The sequence below is a fragment of the Motacilla alba genome, chromosome 6 (assembly GCF_015832195.1).
Source record: "Motacilla alba alba isolate MOTALB_02 chromosome 6, Motacilla_alba_V1.0_pri, whole genome shotgun sequence".
Classification (NCBI taxonomy): domain Eukaryota; kingdom Metazoa; phylum Chordata; class Aves; order Passeriformes; family Motacillidae; genus Motacilla; species Motacilla alba.
Genome location: NC_052021.1, coordinates 17,364,293 through 17,384,257, shown reverse-complemented (window position 1 = coordinate 17,384,257; position 19,965 = coordinate 17,364,293).

Here is a 19,965-nt window from a genome sequence, read left to right as displayed (position 1 = left end):
GGGGTGGGATGCAGTGAACACAGCTGTGAAGAATCCAGTCTGTCCAGCCCAGGGCCCTGGGAGCAGGACCAGGGAGGGTGCCCTAGGGAGAGTGCCCCAGGGAGGGCAGCAATCCTCCCAGGAGCTGCCCAGGAGCAGGACTGGGTACCAGCTCTGCTCCGAGCCATGCGCTCCAACCGCAGTGAGAAAGCACCAGCTGCTGCTGGCCCTCCATGCGGGCCCCACAAGCCCGTGGGGACTTTCGGAAAGAGGGAACAAAGTCCCAGGAGAGCGCGTGGAGGCGATGGCACCACAGCAGCCCTGCAGAGCAGAGGGATGCATGGAGCGGCGTGTGCTGAACGGCCAATGGCCTCAGCCCAGCCCCCCTCAGCGGCAGCTCTCGTCCCGCGGCCCGGCAGCGCTGAGGGGGCGGCGCAGGCCCCGGCGCAGGCAGGCGCCCTCGTAGGCGGGGGAGGCCGGGCGCGGCCAGGGCCAGCTGACGGTGCAGGGCCGGGATCGGGGGAAACACCCGCGGTGGGCTGGGCTTCCCCGGGGTTACTGCCGGTCACCGGGGCCCGGAGCCGCCTGTGTGCAACAGCCCACGGCGCCTGACCGCGCCGGGCCAATCCCGCCCCGCCGCCCGGCCCGGCCCCGCTCCCGCCTGCCCCGGCCCCGCTGCCAGCTCCAGCCCGGCCCGCCCCTGCCCCTCGCTAGACTTTCTCAAAAAAGCGCCAGATGCTGGAGTCGTGGGAAATGCGAGCACTTCAAGTCGTGTTTAAAAATGGGCTCCGGTTTTAGCTTTAAAAAGACAGTAGAAAAAAAATCCGGAAGGCAAACCATTGTAATTCAGTACGCGTGCGGACGCATGTAGTCACGCTCAAATACAGACCTATATATACATATATAAATATCACAAAAGTATCACTCATAAAGCAGAATACTTCGATTTGGAAGAGAGGCTTAAAAGTACGTTTTTCATGCCTATAAATGTTAACTGTGTTACAATCTGGTAATTTTGTAACTGTATTTTGAGAGTTGGCATTACATGAAAACAAGCAAATCCTCACTTTTATTCAGTTAATTCTTAACTGAAAACAAAACCCTTGTAAAATTGTGTCTTGTATTTCTTTTTAAACTACATGGAAAGATACAACACTTTGCAGAACAAATAGTATTTCATAACAGAGAACACAGTGACGACAGCTCTTACATGCCACTTTGGCTTTGTAACAAACACAGCTGTTTGTTTTACTTTTTTTTTTTTTTTCTTCAGTTCTCCTAAAATAGCTTTTTACAAAACTCTGGTCTTTCAAACAGAAAAAAAATGCTTATCCCTTTTGAAAATACCTATGACCTTCAGGCACCTTATATGCTAAGTAAAGTTGTCATTTTGACAAAATCATCCTAATTACGTGTTCCTTCATCTACAGAGAAGTCTTAACATTCTGTCACATTTGCACAGTTATATAAAATTAAAAATTTCTAAGCTAATCACATAATTCTGGTAACCCCTGCCATGTGACTTTTAATGTTCAGAAACAGGAAGAGACCCAATCATAATATTTCTCTTCTTCCTTGTCTTTTTGAGTTGCCTAATGACATACTGGTGATTCAAATATCATACATTTTACTACCATATTATCAACTAAAATAGATTTGGCCCAATCCTGAATCCCAAAGAAATTCTGTTTGGATACGTTGTTCTTGGGTGGTCACTGGTAAGTGCATCATTAGAAAACCAAGATAATTATTTTAAAAGCCTTGAATGGCTACAACTGTGACTGAGGTCAAGACGTTTTCTCACCTCAAGCAGGTGCAGAACATCAGGCTGCTCTTCACTCACCTGTCCACTGTCCCCCTTCAGCCAAAAGTCTTTCAAGATGACTCAGAGATCATGTGTCTCTTTTCACAGGGCAAAGATGGTGGGGACAGGTTTCAATTAACTTCAGCAGTTTTAAACATGTGTGAAATCCACTTTGGTTAAATAAGCACCCTCTAGTCAGGGGAGACACGGAGGTGGTGCTCACAGTGACTCACAGCAGCAATCTGAGATACCTGTTTTAGAAAAGGGTGAATCATCTGCTGGTGGTGCATCCATAACTTCTATATACGGATGCCCGGATTAGTTTTTGGATGCCTGTCTTTTAGATCATGAGTTTGGTACAATGAGTTCCACACCTGGATATTAATGAGGAGTGCCCTCAACTCTAAGCTCAACTCTGAGTGCCTAGAGTGAGAAACATGCCATCTGAGGCATCTTGGTGGCTTTGGCCTATGACTAAGCTTCCTTATTTGAAGCTAAAGAATTTTAAAATGCCCCAAGAATTACTGGAAATTTGAAATGCGCTTGGCATACAAGCATAATTAGTTTTTGTCCTACTGGGGATGATTAACTTCTGGAAATTGTTTCCAATTTCCACAGCATCAACAGGTTCACCAATGCTTTAGGGAGACTCACAGCAAACAAGGTCCATAACCAGATGGTAAAAGCAAAGATGTGCCCTCTGACACACACAAAAGGTTAATAGACACAGATCTGAGTGGAGCAGACCTGGAACAGCCTCAGACAGCTTGCAGGCTCTCCTAAACAGCCTCTCTGGCTGCCACTGATGGAAAAAATGACATGTCAGGCATGTACAGCGGGATCAGGAGCAGTTGCCAGTAGTTACCCTGCTCTAAATTTTGCTTTCATGACAGCCCCTGTTACAGCATGGGGACACAGAGGGCTGGAATCACTGTGGATCCCATGATCCCACCCAGCTTTGGAGGCAGCACTCCCATTCCTCCTCATCATCCCTTCCAGATCTTCCAGGTCTCTTCCCCAGGCTTTGTTTGAGCGCTCCAAGCCTCTAAGAAGGCCAGCCATCAAATTATCAAGCTGTTTGATGGCACATAATAAATACTGCATCTTTGGGAAAGAGGCTCATAACTGAGTTTGCCACTCCTGACTAACAAAGCCATCTCAGACTCATAAATGAATATATTCTTTGGACTAATGACTACATAACATACTGGCACTGATGCTGTGGAAGATACTGCAGACATGAGAGTTTTCAGGAAATAAGTCTCTAGAACTGCAAGTAACAATGCAGTAGCTTTGTTTTAATATTTGTGTAGTATTTATTTTCCGTGTTTCTGAGATTTTTTTTCTTTGTCTCTAGTCTCTCCAATGCCAGTTAAGCTGAGTCCTATGCTGGCAGAGCATAAGAGGTTATAATAGAGAAGCATCAAAAAGGGAGATTTTTGTTTCACAACTAGCTTTAATTTGGATTCAGGAAAGTGAAAAATTGAAGGAAAAATTTACAAAATTTTTTTGGATTTATCTGAAAACAGACAAAAAGCTCTCAGCTTTCTTGTGTGGTTGATTGCTCATGAGGCAGTTTCAGCCTTAAGTGTTTGCTTTCCTTTGTCTTTGATTTGACTCCTTCTGTTCCACGTAATAGAATATAAGATCACCACCTTTGCACAAATACAGCTGAAGAGTCTTTTCCAAACAACATCTAGAAGCACTTAATTTTGAAAATACTCAAACCAGGAAATTCCAAAATGTCCATAACATCTTTTTTCTCCTTCTGGTTTCAAACAGTGTTTCAATTATGATGACCACATTTTCTGCTGGCAGGTGGCTCTCTCAGTGGAATTTATCCAGTCAGAAGGATGATGCAGTTTTATATAGGCTGGGCCAGCCTCTAGTCTGAATCACTACTAGTGAATTTATTTGGTTCCCACTCTGCTGTTGACTTCCTATGTAATGATGTGCAGGTGTCTTAATCCTCCAGGAACTGGGAAAATTCTGCTTTCCTCCTTCCCAGATTTTCTGCTGTCCTCTGTGGACAACAGTCTTCATATTCCACATCCAGCACAGGGAGGCCAGAGCATGGTTAGGGTTTTTTTAAGACAAAGAGCTGTCATAGAAACCTTCCATCTTACCTGCTTTACTTAGAGTTCAGTCATTCCTGTTTCTCTGAAGTTCACAAGGCAGGTCCTCAGGCCATCCCTCAGTCTTTGAGGAAAACCAGAGCACAGTGTCCCATCATTTGCTACTACGGAAACCCTTGCCATAACAAAACTCCTGTGCAATGAAAGACACTGAAACAGTGAAACTAAACCTCCTTATCCTAGGAGATACATGCACAGGGTTTTTTTCTCAAGAGACTCAAATCAGTTCCAATTGCACATTTAAATACATAATGCTTTAGAATGATTGATGGGTTGAGGCACATCTCTCCTAGCTTGTTCTATGCTCTCATCCTTATCTGGATGCCTTGAGCTAACAGAACAACACAGACTGATAATAAATGCTTCTGCCATGAGAACTGGACACATTTAATTTCTTAACAGCATTCTTATTGTCAGCTCCTTCTATCTGAGCAGGTACGGGACATACTGCAAGGATCACTAATTGCCTGACACATCTTTGTCAATAACCCCTTAGCTGAGTTCCCCCTGTCCTGGTGAGTTACTTTCAGTCAGCTGCAGTGCTACTGCATTCAGCTGGGCTGTGCTGGGATAGATTTCTGTTTGGCTGGAGAAACACTTTTGCATCTCCTGCCCAGTGCTGCTCTGCCACACAGCAGTAGAGCCACTGAGCTGGGGCACAGGAAAGCTCTAAGCTCAGCCTCTTTGCCCTTTAGTTGCACCCTCAAGATACACCTCCTTCCCATGTGGCCAGCACATACAGACATTTCCAACCCAAATGTTTGCCTGGGCACAGTGTATGGTGTCAGTGCCAATGGCCTCCGGCCTCTTCTGGTGCCCAAGAGATAGGGCAGAGAGCTTTCCTGGCCTCATGACATCAGCTCTAGCACAAGGGTGGTACCACACACATCCTTATAAATGTGCTTGCTGTTCACTGTCGATGTTTAAATGCATAAGACTGCTCCAGGCATATAAAATAGTAAATATTTATAAGATCACTCTGTGATCAGGTATTGCATCTTTAACGCAAGCCCCACTTCAGAACACATTAGCTTATTAAATGCACTCAGTTCCATTCTGTGAGGAGACTACTGCAGAGAAAGAACTGATTCCTGGTCATGAGGAGGCCACAGTGCAGCAGTAAAAGAGAACAGTCTGCTTAGAAAGTGAGTTAGCTTAAAATAATTACCCTCATCCTCAGTATAGAGTACAGAGGCACTGTAGACTAGTTGGCATAGATAAAGCACCTCCCAGTAAAAGCTCAGATTTATAACGACTGAAGAAGTGCCTCCTTCCTGGTGTATTTGTAAATAGCTTTTCCGTGGCTTAGAGGACAGGGTTAGGCAGCTCTTCCTGTTGGGGGAGATAGGGACACTGATACAAAAATGTTCTTACTGCAAGATAGCAATCACAAGAGTACCATTGCAGAGAAACCAGCAGCAGAGGCTGAGAAATAACCGGGCTGCCAAAGAGCTGTTTGACTGAACCGGCAGGGAGAAGTGGGTGGGAGCTAATTCCAGTTAAGGGCATGACCGGTAACCAATGTTTCAGTTGCTGCGGCTGGCAGGATGTCTATGACAGTGACAAATAAATAAAGAAGAGAAGGCACTTGGTACTTCAAACCCCCAGTGAAGTCAATGCAGAGCGTGGTCTGTCAAGAAGGGCTGCACGTGCCTCTGATTTCCCAAATGACAGCTCTGTAGTAAGCTAGGTAAAAAACTTCGCTTTGTGAAACAACCTGTAGCACTTCACTTAGCACTTAAATCCACAGCTGGTGACTGCTTCACTGACATGTCAGTATGGCCTTTTCACACTTTCCTGCTGGTTTATACTTTTTATCATACGATACACAAGCTACCACATGTTTTAAATTTATAATTGTGTGTGGGACTTCTGAATGTTGTTGAAAACTAACAGAAAATGCCAGCAAGGGAAAGACATGGGATGTATGCTAACCTGCACACCTGCCAACTTCACCTCCCCCATCACAGGGAATAGCTACACAATCAGCTGTCACACACAGCAGCACAACCCTCTCCGTTTTCTTCACTGTGCTATGTGGTGAATGAATTTACTAGTTCGGAATGTTTCTCCATTTTGGTTCCTCCTGAAAAGCCCACCACTCCTGTTTCCCTGGTTACAGTAGTCAGATTCCCCCATGCATCCTGGCTGCCCTGCTGCTGGCTGTAATGTGGATCAGAGGATCAGGCTGCTGATAGATCAGATCCACTGGGTCTGCTGCAGTTGCACTGAAAGCCAGCCCTCTGGGTAAGATGGGGAGCATGATCTGAGGGATCCTGCAGTAGGGAAGGGCCCATGTAATGGTGATCAGGAACCCTCAAACTTCTCCATCTCAGTGCTCCTTTAACCCAACCCTTATTCCCATCCATTTTGGCTTTTAAGGGCAGGAGCCTCTTCAGAGGGCCAGACTCCAGGGAGGTGAAAAGGCAAGGCTGGATTTAGGAAGAATGTCAGAGCACTTACCCTTTTCCCTCACTGTGGGCACCCAAGATGGTAATACTCCTTTCTCCAGGCTAGCTGCTGGCTTTACATTCAGGCTGGCCATATCTACACCATGTACAGCTCAGACTTCTTTGGAGATGCTTTCTGTGCAGCCAGGAATAAGGTTTTTTCTTTCAGCAGCAGAAGACCAAGACTCATCTGGGCAAGACCACAGAAAGTCAACCAGGAGCACTAGCAAAGGCACCAGTGTAAGCCAGTGCTGCTCAAAAAGGAGCCAGACTGAGACCTGCTAAAGGAGCAGACTGTCTCATTAACCACATGAATAGGAAAGCTCCAAACAAACCTATTCATGAGTAACCAGCACTGTTTGCCATATGGCTGGGATCCCACAGAGCTCCCTCCTGGTTTGAGAGCTTGGGCCATCCTGCTCTGGTAAGTTCCCACATAGGGCAGAGATGTAAATGGGTATTTACTGGGGGCTATGCAATTACACTGCTCCTCCCTAAGCCTTCTAGGGTCTGCAGGGAACTCTGCTCTTCACCATGCTGGGCATTACAATGTGGCTGTCAGAGGAGGTCATCACTCCATGTATGAGAGAGCTGGAACACCAGGGGAACCCCAACCAGCCTGCAAAACATGAAGAGGAGCTGTGGCAGAGTCTTTCTACGTGTCACATACAGGCTCTTAAACCAGTTGGAGTAGGTAAATGTCAACTTCATGGGAAGATGACAGCATCAGTGAGCCCAAGTGCTGGTATCCATCCGGCTTATTCCAAATGAATTTGAGCCCACCTTAGGCCACAGTACCACATATTCTGCAGAGGACATACATGCTCCACCACCACCCCAGTTAAATACTACCTCCTGGTATCATAGAAGCCCCCTTGGTACAAGTTTGTATGCTTCTATAGATTCAGATGGGGAAATAGTTACCAAGAAATATCACAGGATGAAGTCAAGACAGATATATGCTAAAAGATATTATGTGAAAGTTTCCTAGGGGCTGATAAGCTTCAGAGATAACGAATCCTCATGAATTTGCAAGAAATTATAAACTTAGACCACCAGCGTTTAATGCTCTACCAGGCTGCCAGCACACATTAGAACCTGCAACAGGTTGTATAACTTGGATCACACCCAGGAGGGCAGCAGCTGCTCGACACAGATTAAGAATACAGAGTTATGTATGCCGGTGGTGAAACAAAGTGCCCTCTGAAGGAATTTCTAAAGACCTGCCCAGAAGGCAGTGGTGAGTCAGGATGACCTTCTGCTTCACATGGGGATTGGCCTTCTAATGGCTGCTCCCACTAACGAGTTACCATGAATGAGTGATGTGTTCTGTGAAGAGCTATCTGCTTTACTAATAACACCTTGATTTTATTAACAGCAGCTGATGAATAAAAGATATTTTAGGAAATAGCAGCTGTAATCTGAGTTTTCCCCCAAGAGTATTCCATATCAAAGAAAATAGGACCTTATACTACCTGTTTGGGAAAAACATGTTGAAGAGAGTGTGACACGCATAATTCTTCATGGTAGCACCTGCAGATCCAGCTAGGACAGACGGTGCTAGCACAGGACAGCTTCTCTGAGGAAACAAACCATGTGGAAAGCCCAGTGAAACACATGCTACTGTTTGCCAGAGAGAATTGGTGGCTGTGGGGAACATGTTCCTCCCCCAGAAATATACTGTAGGAAATTCAGTCAAATTTAGCCCTGTGGAGGGACTTGACAGGAACCACATGCCTGTCTGTAAGGGCAAGATCTGCCCAAAAGGAGAAGGTCCCATGTAAGAAGCAGTTAAGTGCTTTCTGCTCCATCACCCACATGTTGTCTTCCCTTCATGCTTCAATGCATGGCTGGGGACCATGAACTGCCAGACCAACTCTGCCACTTAGTCACTCTGCAGACATGGGCATTGCTTGAGTCTGCTGTTTTACTAAAGCTTCTCCACATGCCTTGTGGCTTCCACAGATGTCCAGAGAGTCTGTGCAAACTCATCACTTCTAAAGCAGAAAAGTTACAAGTGTTGGAAGTCACAGTGCTGCAAATAAATGAGACCCCGGACAATTTATCTTAATAAGCCTCCCTTTTAATCCGCCTCCAGGTAATCTGCATTCTCATCTCTCCAGGGCTCTGAAGTGTGTACCTCCAATTAAGCAACAGACAGATTTTTCCATCTATAAAAAGAATGTGAGGTTGCTTGACTACCTATTGCAACAAAACTAGCTTTATTGTGTCAGACCAAAGGTATCCTCTGACTAACCACAGCCAGCAGCAGATGCTTTGAAGATGCTATTGAAGAACAGCCAGATTATATCTGGACCTCTATTTTTAATAACTACCAATAACTACCTCACCTTCTGTGAAGCACTCCTTCCATGTAAGTACTGAAAGGTTTGAGCAGATCACACAATCTTGCAGCTCCTCCCCAGAGAGAGTTTATAACCCAAGAGGCAAAATCCCCATCTACAAACACAGGCACAGAGCTTCTTTGCAAGAGGCAGCTCAGAGTGTCCATGGCAAAGCTGAGAATCAAATGCAGTCTCTTGCCACTAGGTTATATATTCAAAACTATCTGTCCAAAACATGACAAGAGTGATTAAACTAAAGAAAAAAACCAAAACCTCTGACAGATGAAATTTCCTTCCAGATTTTCTGGTGCAGTTTCAGCCTGATCACTGAAATCCCTCATGCACACCTGACCTCCAAGCGTGCAGGAACACCATGCTAGCTCATGCCCAGCCATTCAAGCAAAACTTCCTGCTTGATAAGCTTATTGCCTCCAGTAACTCCTTCAGTACCAGCACACTGATATCAGCAACTTTATGATTTATTAAGACACGCAACAGAGTTTTTCCAGTGTTTCCCCTCCCCCACCATTGTCATCACTGATGAGGTTCTGGCTTTGAGAGCTTTCTGGGTGCTGGCAGCTGGACCTGGCAAGCTGTGGTCAGCAAACATTTGCAATCAGCAGCTGACTTCCCACTGTCACCTGCCTGCATGGGCAGATAATGAAATGTTTGCATTTGTGCCCAGCACCTCATTTTGAGGGCAAAAAAAGGCCCCCCAGGCTGTGGGACCTCCTGAGCCTACACATTGCCTGTAGCTGTTGGATTTTTCACTTGTGCTCAAGTGAAAGAAGCCAAATAGTGTGTGATCGAAGAACAGGGAAAATGAGCTGGCTCAGCTATGCTTTAATGACATTAGTAATGAAGTTTTACTCACTCAGTGTTCTCAATTCTTGATTTCCTTTTTCCTCTAATCGCTTTCATCTGTGTGAAATGGGTAATATCTGTCCTGCTGAGAAAGTCCTGAAAACTTTGCTTAGCTTTGTTACTTCCACTTCTGCCTCAGATTTTAAGGAAAGCCTTTGGGCTGTAAGCACCTGTAGAGCTAGAGGAACTAATTTCCTGTCTACCAGTGCCAAAACATTGTCAAATCCCCACACTTCTAGCAGAAGCCTCTCAGCTGCAGAATGCAACATGCCTTTGCCTCTCCCCATGTATGGCAAATATGGCAGCTGATGGCATGGCTCCAGGGCCCGCTAAAGCTTCCCTACTGCTGCTGCCAGCAACCTAAACAGAAGTCACCTCTCGTGGCATTTAGAAAGCCTTAGGGTATCAAATGAGAGTTCTCCAAGGCTATTTTGCCAGAAATGCCAGAGGGGAGCCAGCAAGAACACTAAGATTAAATCCCATCACTTTAGAACTTAAATTAATTACAGAGCAAGGGAATCTGTATGAGGTAATTTATACACCTACTCAAGTTAAACCCCAGTTACATCCATTCCTTCCCCTCAGAGAAGTGTCTCTGGTCTGGCTCTGTATGCAACAAGGTGAGCATGTCAGCTTCTCCATCAATAGGGCAGAAATTTCCCACTCCCCTTTACCCCTGTAAAGTCTAATGAGAATTTTTAAAATGTGGATTTTCCCCCCTGATGCATTAAATATGAACTGGAGCTTATTCCCACTCTGCCACTGATCAGCTGAGCAACCTCTTCCATATCTTCCTGTTCCTTCTTCACAAGAAGTAGTAATCCCTCTGCACCTAGCCCTATGCAACAAACCCCTGCTGCAGCCTGTGATCCTGCTGCACCCATTAAAGGAATAACTGGACCAATCCTATATGGCCAGAGGCTTGGCAGAGCAGTTGGGTTTGAACCATCCACAGCCTATTTGATTCTGCAATCTTGATTAAGATCTTTTTGCAAATGAAGGAAAAAGTCAATTGGAGGCCCAAAAGCATTTTTAAAAAATCCACATCAGTAAGCAATAAAAATATTTGCAAACTGTTTTTTTGCCTAGTGATGAAAGAGCAGGAGTATAGGCACTGGTAGCCTTTCAGCTTAATACCTGCTTTTCAGATATCAGAGATATGATAGCTGTTCAGATCTAGTAGGGGTCCCAATGGACACTGTTTGAAGACCGGCTCTCATTTTACCTCAGACCAGTTTCTGTCAAATCCTGCAGGGACATGGTCACACTAACACAAGTGCCAGATTTTCTGTTTGGCTACAAGTGCCAGGGAGTTGCCAAATATTTGGCTGAGCACAGAAACCTGAGAACGGTGACCCTCAGATAAGAGTGGTGCCAGGCAAATGGCTGTTTGATGCACCTCCACACTCTCTGACATGTGAGGAACAAGGGGTTACTTCAGTGAAATGTCCTGACCAGACACTGCCAGCACACCAACCTTCACTAGGGATGACATCACCCAACCAAGACAGCAGGTCGGTGACAGACCTCATCCAAGGATGGCCTCAATGTCCAGCACCTCCGATGGCACTTCCTGGAGCTCTGCCCCTCCACCCCAGTATCTGAGAGGTCATCAGCTGAGAAATACTCCTGGCTTACCTAAAGAGATCCCACGGCAGACCTGCTCTGGCATAGGGAAGAGATTACCTATGAACTATTAAGATGTTCAGAGACCTCAAAGCCATAGCTTTCCTGTGCCTCTGGAAGAGGGAACAAAGGCACTTAAAATAGTAGCTCTGTCCCCAGAAGTAATTAATAAACTTCTAGACCCTTATGATATCCTAACAATAAGTAGAGAAAGGCCACATGGGAGGTCAGACTGCCATACCATCAGAAGAGAGACTTTCACAAGCCTTCATTGCATGTAAGGCTAGGGACAAGGGCACTGCTTTCTGCAACAGCAGGAGACCCTGAACTCTCAGAAACATTTACAGGCTCTGTGGGCTCAGGGTTGCTTCAGGCTCCCAGTATCAGAGTGGTAAAGTTTCCTTTACACTATCCAGAGCACACCTAATTACAGAAAAGAGGTAGAAATAAGGGGGAATTAAAAAAGATAGGTCTCTACTCAGTCAAGTATGCTTCCCTCCCTGAGAACAGACCATGCATTGCTTTGCTCCCCTTCCCCTCCCCAATACCAGTTATAATATGTAGTATGCAAATTCATCTGTTTCCCCTTTTCTCTAGCACTGCTTTACCAGCCTTACACAATGCCCTAAACCTCTGAGGCTTAATCTCCAAACCTGCATTGCAGTTTTGCTGCAACCCACCCTTTCCCTAGCACATATCATCAATTCCCTACATACCCACATCCCCCAGTCTTCCAGAATTTCTACCCCCATAGTCTTCTTTTATAGGAAAGTCCAACTGCTCAGCTGCCCTCTATTCCCTAGAAATCGCCCTGCCTGAAAGGAGGGATAGGGCATAACTAAGGTTCAGTGGGGGTCAGTCTACTTTTTTTCAGCAGAGTAGTTTCCACCTTGTGCTACTTTCAGTAAAAACACTAAAATGCACAGGCTGAGCCCCTAACTAGGCCTGAAAGAAACTTAACATATTTGACTGACCATAAGAGAATGAGCCACCATCTTAGCCTTGCATAAAGGACACCCAGCCCAAGGCTTTTATATACAGGTGATTTTGGAAATCCTACCAAAGACAGTGTGAAGCAGAGTTTTCAGAGGGGAGAGACTCTTTATTTTTCAGAAACCAGAGATTTTTATGACTTTGTTTTGTTGTTGGTTTTTTTGTTGTTGTTGTTGTTTTGGTTTTTGTTTGTTTTTGTTTTTTTAATATGTTTTCTGAGTTTTGCCCTTGGAATCTTGGTGGTTAGTAATTGCTAGTTCCTCAGGAATTCTGGCTTTTGTTCTGTCAAGATAGCCCAGCAAAGTGGGAGGAAAAGCAGCTCCAAATTAGCATTTAGCTGATGCTACAAACAACATATTTGGGGCCACCTTCTCCCTGTTATTATAGGGCTTAGCACAATTTGAATGTGTGTGCTTTGACACACCTCAGATGAAGCCCCAGCTGTGTCTGCTGGTGGTCCAAGCCAGAAGAGTCACTCAGGTCTCAATGAGAGGTATCACATCTAGGGCACACTGCGGGTAAGGTCACAAGAGGACAGGGCACTGGACACTGTTCCCATTTGTTGTGACATCAAGGGCAGAAATCTCAGATGACTGAGTGAATTTTTGGAGGTCCTACAACCTCCCTTGAGGCACATAAGCTCCTTTGGTGTTTGGGAAGATGGTGAACATGGCAGGATGCTGCTGAATTCTCCTCTACTACATCATTAATGCAGTTGTTTTGGGAGAGAAGGGGAAAGAGACCCCTAGTTTAGTGGAAATGCTGACAGAGTCCTGATATCCAGATGCTTCCTTTGAGAGGAGAACCTGTTACTGGGGTCAGCTTAGCAAGCAAGATGCCATTTGATTTCTGGCAGTAGGGCCAGAAATGACTGCAAACTGCTTTGCCTTTGGCCAGACATTTGAGAGATTGCCACATTATTTATCTAATAAAGGAGTGAAGAAATCTGAACAGGTTAAAAATAGCAAGGCTTGGATTAGAAAGTGGCTGGCTAATGAGGAACAGAGGTTCACTGTTGCTTTGGTATGCCTAGTGTTGCCAGGAGGATCCTGTGCAGTGTGGATATGTGTCTATTGAGCTGGGGTGGAGGAGACACATAAGGCACCAAACTGGCCTAATGAAGCACCACCAGGTCTTTTGAATGACTGACTGATGTCTTGGTTAAGAGAGGTAGTAGTACACCAGTGAAATAAACTCTCTGGTAGAGGCTGCACACAGATCTGCTCCTTGCAGCCCAGCAAAGCTGGAAGACATACCCTTGGAAGTGAGGTACACTGTGGATCTGCACACTGGCTCTTCTGCCACACAAGATGGAAACTTCACTCTCTTAATGATGGTGAAACACTATTAATGGTCCTCACACTCCTTATGCTCAAAACCTCCCCATTAAAATGTCATTTGTGAGATTTTTTTTAGTCAAAAGGGAGTTTTCCTTAAGAATTGATGCTTTCTATCTCCCGTGGTGTTTCTAGCATGTACTTAAAAATGGAAAAGGGACTGGAGGGCTGGAGGGTCCAGTCTCCTCAAACCTGCATTTTTGCTCCCTCTTCAGATGGGAAGAGTTTTCTCTTGTAACGGAGGAACCAGTTCCTTCTCTGCTGCCAGTTAGTACTCAGCTCTCTAAGGAGCTGCTCCCTGCAGAGAGCCACAATTGCTACAAAATTGCCCTTTGGGATCCAAGACTTGGAGTTAATTTCTTTTCCCTACTCAGAAGGAAGCTTCAAGCAGGCAGTGGAAATGGCACATACATTGTGTCTGAGGTGCAGCGCTGCCACTTGGAGGGCACCCACCTCCACTCCTACTGCAAAATTTATATCTTCAGTCATTTCAAGGACATAAAATCGTTTTACATACACAGTTTCCTCTGTCACTTATCATGTGTCTGATCTGAAGTCAGTATGGCCAAAGGATTGTTCAGATAAATTGTTTCAAATATAGACTCGGATACTTTATTAAGATAATGAGTGAAGGCTGCCATCAGGATCAAGGTCTCCATTGTTCCGGGTGCTGTACAGTATCAGTACTACAATCTGTATCTCCACGCTATGACACACCCACTGTCTCCAAAAGCTTAGAGTCTAAACAGACATTTGAATGGGGAGAGAGACTGAGGCATGTGAAAGAGGAATAATTTATCCATGATCAAAGGCTGAGATGGGTGGGATCTGTTATCTCCTCTTAGCATGACCAACTACCAATGACTGACACCATCTGTAAATACTCATAATAAAAAGCATCCCAGAAACAAGACATGCGTAATTTCTTAGGACACTCTGTTCTTCCTCTGGTTACAATCCATGGGCAGGTAAGGGCTGTTGCAGCAGCTACATGCAAGGCTTCAGATGTAGCAAAAACAGGCAGACCGTGGTTGTAAGAATGACTCCTGCCATATGCAATCATTTTTCAGCACACCCAGTGGTGCTAATAAAAAATCCCTTCTCAAAGTGCACAATGGGCATTCTTAGCTGGAGTAAGAGCTGAGACAGCATCGCCACCCTGGAGTCGGTCAGGGAACTGCAGGCACAATGTGTCTGAATTAGATTCCCCTTCGGTCACCCAGACGGCATGAAGTCTGAATTATGTTGCCATATTTCTCAAAAATGAGGAGAGGCTAGACTCTGTCTCCAAACAGGTACTGCAATCTGACAACAGAGAGTCTGGGAGTTAGCTCGTCTTTCACATTGGCAATGGGTAAGGATAAAGCTACGTAAAGTACATTATTCCAAAAAAATACCACCCTGTGATGGATAAATATGAACATTTGTATAAAGAAACTATATTAATATTGTCTTCTAATGTCGTGGTTGATGTTTTTTTCCTCTTTCTCTCATGGCAAGGAATGCTTTGTCCTCCACAAAGTAGGGCTCATTCCTACTTTGCATATGTTAATGTGAAACCAGTGCAAACTTTGATGTTGATTTTCATTCTGACACCAGATACAGGTCCCCATATAAATTCCAGTGTTTGGGAAAAGCTGACTTCATACAGGATCTTCTTGTACTCTTGAGGCAGTGCCATCCCAGTGTACTGGGGTCTCAGCTCACAGCAACCTCTGGCCAGAAGCCAGGATGTTCTTGCATCTTCTGCTATAGGGTACCCTCCTTCTGAGCAGCAATTGGTTGTGTGGGCACCCTCAGCTCCCTCTTCTCACTATTAACAATCTATATCCTTGTTTGTTTTCAGCTCAGATGTACCATATGAGACACCATTTGGCTGCCTGAGTCTGGGCAAGTCATTATCTATGTCATGCCTCAGTTACCAGCCTCTAGTCAACAGCTGACACTTCATAAGTATACTGAGGGGTTTCAGTAGCTCATGTCCTGGGATGCTGCAGTCATAGGGGTGAGATAACAATGACTTTGTAAAAGATTTCTACAAAGTAGGCTTGACTGCTGTCAGTTGTGACAAATAAACAAAGCCAAAAGTTTGTCACCATATATTGACTCCCCTCAGCAGCACCTGACAGCACAGAGCCCTCTTACCTGTGATTCAACAGTGGCACTCAAAAAAAGCTTATTATTTCTAGCCACAATTCTCTTTCCTTCACTCTCTGCATCTGTGGTTTTTAGGACTCAGGGAAAATCTAGATTAGGACACAGACCATGCTCTTAAGTTATAACTGAAATATCTGGTTCATTTTAGATGGGAAAAGAAACATCTCCTTCAGAGAGTGTTGTGCTTCAATAAAACGCCTGTTTGTGGTGGCCCACATCAGTGGTGAAACCTTGTCCAGGCTGGCAGTATGAAAGCCAAAGGGCTCCTTCCAAACAGGCAAACAAAAGTGATCCTTTATTGTTTATGCCTCTTTCTCGGGACACTTATAAAAGGGGTGCGAGTTGTCCAATAACAGTCTGTCTGTAACACTTTTCCAACAACCATCATTAAAAATGCTTCGTGTTTAAGATTGTAATGGAAAGCCTGATAGTGGCTTTGTCAGCAATGACATTTGCAAAGAACTGGTGATAGATTTTGTGGTGCCAGTTTATCCTGACCATCTTGGAGCTGTTTCTTCATCTTGGCTGCCTGATTCAGCCTCCAAGCTCATCATCATCATCACCATTTATTGGGGCTGGCTGACTAGTCTGACAAAAGAAATAGTCCTAGTCAATGCAGATGGCACTGGGGAACGCTGAAGCTGGACCCAGATCCTGCACCATGGGTTTTATGGGAAAATGATTCAGCTTTCCTTACAGCTCACTGGGAGCCACCGCACCCCATGGGCTGATCTGATGTTCACCACTAAAATGCAGCCACTCCCAGTGTGAAGAGTAGCAACAAGTATTACACGCAAGGCCAAGAAGAGTCCTTGGCCAAGGACAGAGCAAAAAGGACCCAGTATTTTAATGTACAAACACTGAAGGTGTGAGATCTCTCAGGCAAACAGCCCGGACCCACACTCAGCAAGTTTTCCTCAACACAGAGAGGGCCTATATGCCTGCTCAGTGTCACTACCCCCAAAATTTCTGGCAAGCCTTTTGACATTGGGTGTTCATTGGAAAGTTCAATTGCCTGGAGCCTAGCTTGCCTTTTTTTACGAGAGAACAGCATGTTCCCAGCTCTGCCATTTCCAGAGGAAACAAGCCCCAAGAGTACATTAAAGACTTGGACACAAATAGCTCGCAGTGTGTATTATTTTCAAGCTGGTCTCATGATTTTACAGGTCTGACTCATTCCAGATAAATGCAGAAGGTTAGTCATGATAGTCAGCTGTAGGCAAAGAGGAAGGACCTCACTGGACTTACCCCAGTGCAGTTTTCATTGCTGTTGTGGGGCAAAAAGCTGAGCCACATTTGCTGATCCCTGACCTTGGGGCTTGTCCCACGACCCATTAAGGGGCACATCAGTGAAAAAGTGTGGACACAGATCTGTGCATACTGCAGACAGCCTTACAGCCACCTTCTTGCTGAGAGTTAGGGAGCATCTGCTCAACCCTGAGCTATGGCCAGGGGTTGGTAGGGGTCTCATTGGCCACCACAGGGGCTGGCTGTGGAAAGTGTGCTGCAGTGCACAGGTGGCAGCTGCACCGTGGCCCTGCTGTGACCTCCAGCTGTGGGCACAGCCACCAGCAGCTCCACACCACTGCCATGACACAACCAGTCAGAGTCATCTTTGGACTTTACCTACTCTGAGGCCTCAAGGTACTTGGTTTGGAGAAACAGGGAGGAGGAAAGGAGAATTTTTAGGCTTGGATCTTGTGCATAGCCTGTTGTCTGTGCTGGACATGGCTGTGTCTAGAAGAGCAGCATTTCCCTGCACCCCTGCAATCCAGGGATCCTCTTCCACAGGAGTGCTGAGCCGCAGCCCAGCCACAGCCCAAGCTGGGAGCACCATCTGCTGGCTTTGACATGGCAGGCTGGCTCGTCAGAGGGACAAATTACAGGGTAACCCAGAGCTGCACAGTCATTAGACTGCATAGCAAATCAGAGATGAAAAAATCACAGGGTTGGACAAATCCCTCAGCTAAACCTCCTCCTGTCAGCCTCACAAAAGGGGCTCCAAACCAGGCAGTCTTTCTGCACTAGAGCCAAACAAACTGATTTGGGTGAAGGAGATCCAGTTGTAAGTTAGCTGGAGTTATTTAGAGCTCTTGCAGTGCTTGCAAACAGTTTCAGCTAAAGAAGTTTGAAGCATGTCACTGAGCAGTCTTTTTAATTCTTCATTCTTACAGTTCAAAATGTAGTTTTGTTTACAAGTATTCCCAATAATAATAATATTGAAGGGAGCAGCGAGAGCCTGAAAAGGAAAGAAAATGCATGTCTCCAGTGCAACAGTGGGCCTGTTTAAGCAGCTCCCAAGTAGATTTTTCTTGGGTTCCTCAGGTCAAGTCACTTCCTATGATGTATGATGGATGTGTCCTGTCCCCACAGTTCACTGCAGTGGACAAGGATCCACTGAGCTGTCCCTGCACGAACCTTACAGAGAACGTACAAATGTGAGGATACTCTCAGTACCGGTAAAGCACAAGCAGACCTCACAGGAGGCTGCTCTGTGTGCGTCACCCATGCACAGAACAGCGTGGGGGAACAGTGCTAGGTTACAAAATCAACCTTACAGCAAAGAGGTCGCACCACTGTTGGCATCTTCTGGTGTGTCAATACTGTCTTTAATGGCACAATCTCAGACTGATACAGCTAAACACAAAAATAAACAGAGAGGCTTCTGGGCACACCAGCACATTTCTTGCCTTTTCATAGCCAAAATGCTAAAAATTCCACGTTTGCTTCCATTGCATGTTTGTTGCTGTCATGGAAGCTATTGCATTTCCCCAGCCTGTATTTGGCTTTGTTTCTGGAGCCACTTGACTGAAGAAGCAGACTATCACAGGGCATGCTCAGTACAGGACTGTGAGCAGCACATACTCCTTCTTGGGGTACTGGTGGATGTTTTGACAGACTTTAGGCACTATTAAAGATGCATTTAGCTGGTCCAAAAGGCAAAGCTACAGTCAAAACAATTTAAATTCACTTACTGCACTGGAAGCTGGACCTTCCTGAGACTATTTCAGCCCTTTCAGGTTTGAATTCTGTGTGTTGCCTAGATAGGATTATTTTCCTTTCATTTTGATCTCATACCTTTTACATATCTTTTAACGGAAGAAATGTCAAATTCTTTCTTTACGTTTTTAATGCCCATTTTGTTTTAACAAATCTGTTCTTTGGGCACTTTGCACTGGCACCAAGAAACTTTTGAGATATCTGTGAGCCAGACTTGGAATTATTACCCCCACTTCTTAACCTCTTTTTTCAAATCCATCCGTTGCATTGGTACTGGGATGGAAGGAAGCAGGAGCGTTAAAGGCTTTATTTTTCACTTTTTCTCTGACTTTTGTGATAACTTGTACAAGTTCTTTTAGGATAGTTAAAATTTTCTCTGTACTCTGGAAATTAAATTTAGACATATTATATTAAAATTTGGTAATTTTTTTTTGTTTTGTGGGGTTTTTTTTTTTTTTTTTTTTTTTTTTCCTTTTTTTTTTTTTAATAAACTGGAAGTAATTACTGCAGATGGTGGCAGGTTCTCTATCTGCTGTTGTCCTCAAGCCCTGCCTGCCATTCTGAGAAATGAACAACTAGTCAAACACACAGCACACACTCAGTGCAAAGGTCAGAAGAGATCTGTATTGGCCAGTGGGTCAAGTGGGGTAAGGTACCTGTTCTGGCCATAAAATGTGTTTTACTTCTCTCTGCATCCATTTAGTAAATTTACAGAGCTTTTGTCAGTAACAACAACAAAATATGAGGAACGTGATAAACAATTTTGCATCTCATTTATTTAGATAGCGCTTCATAGAATCTTTTTAATAACTTTTGAGAATTGTAATTAAATACTTTGAAACATGTTTGGGACAGTTTTGTTTCAGACTTTGCCTCCAGCTTCTTTGGTTTGAAAAACAGGCTTGTTTCCAGGAAAGTGAGTATTGCATTTAATTGGAATTAGATGTTGGCAGAGGAGGCTGTTTCCAAAGCTGTTGGTGCTTCTGTGAGCTTGGAGAAAGGCCTGTGTGCCTCTTGCAACAGTTAATAAAAACAATTAATTGCATCTGTTTATTTTAGATCCACCTACTATTATTTTTTTCCTACTTTTTGTAATCTTCTTACTTAAGTTGTCATGGAGTAACAAAAACAGCTCACCCCAGTGAACCCAATGGTGTCTTTCCAATTGGTCAAGAAATGTCTGAAGTGTTGCATGATTTCAAAATGCCATTGCTGCTGGCCTGAGAAATGTGAAAACTCCACCTCAAGAATCCTGAAACAGACAGCTGGAGACTT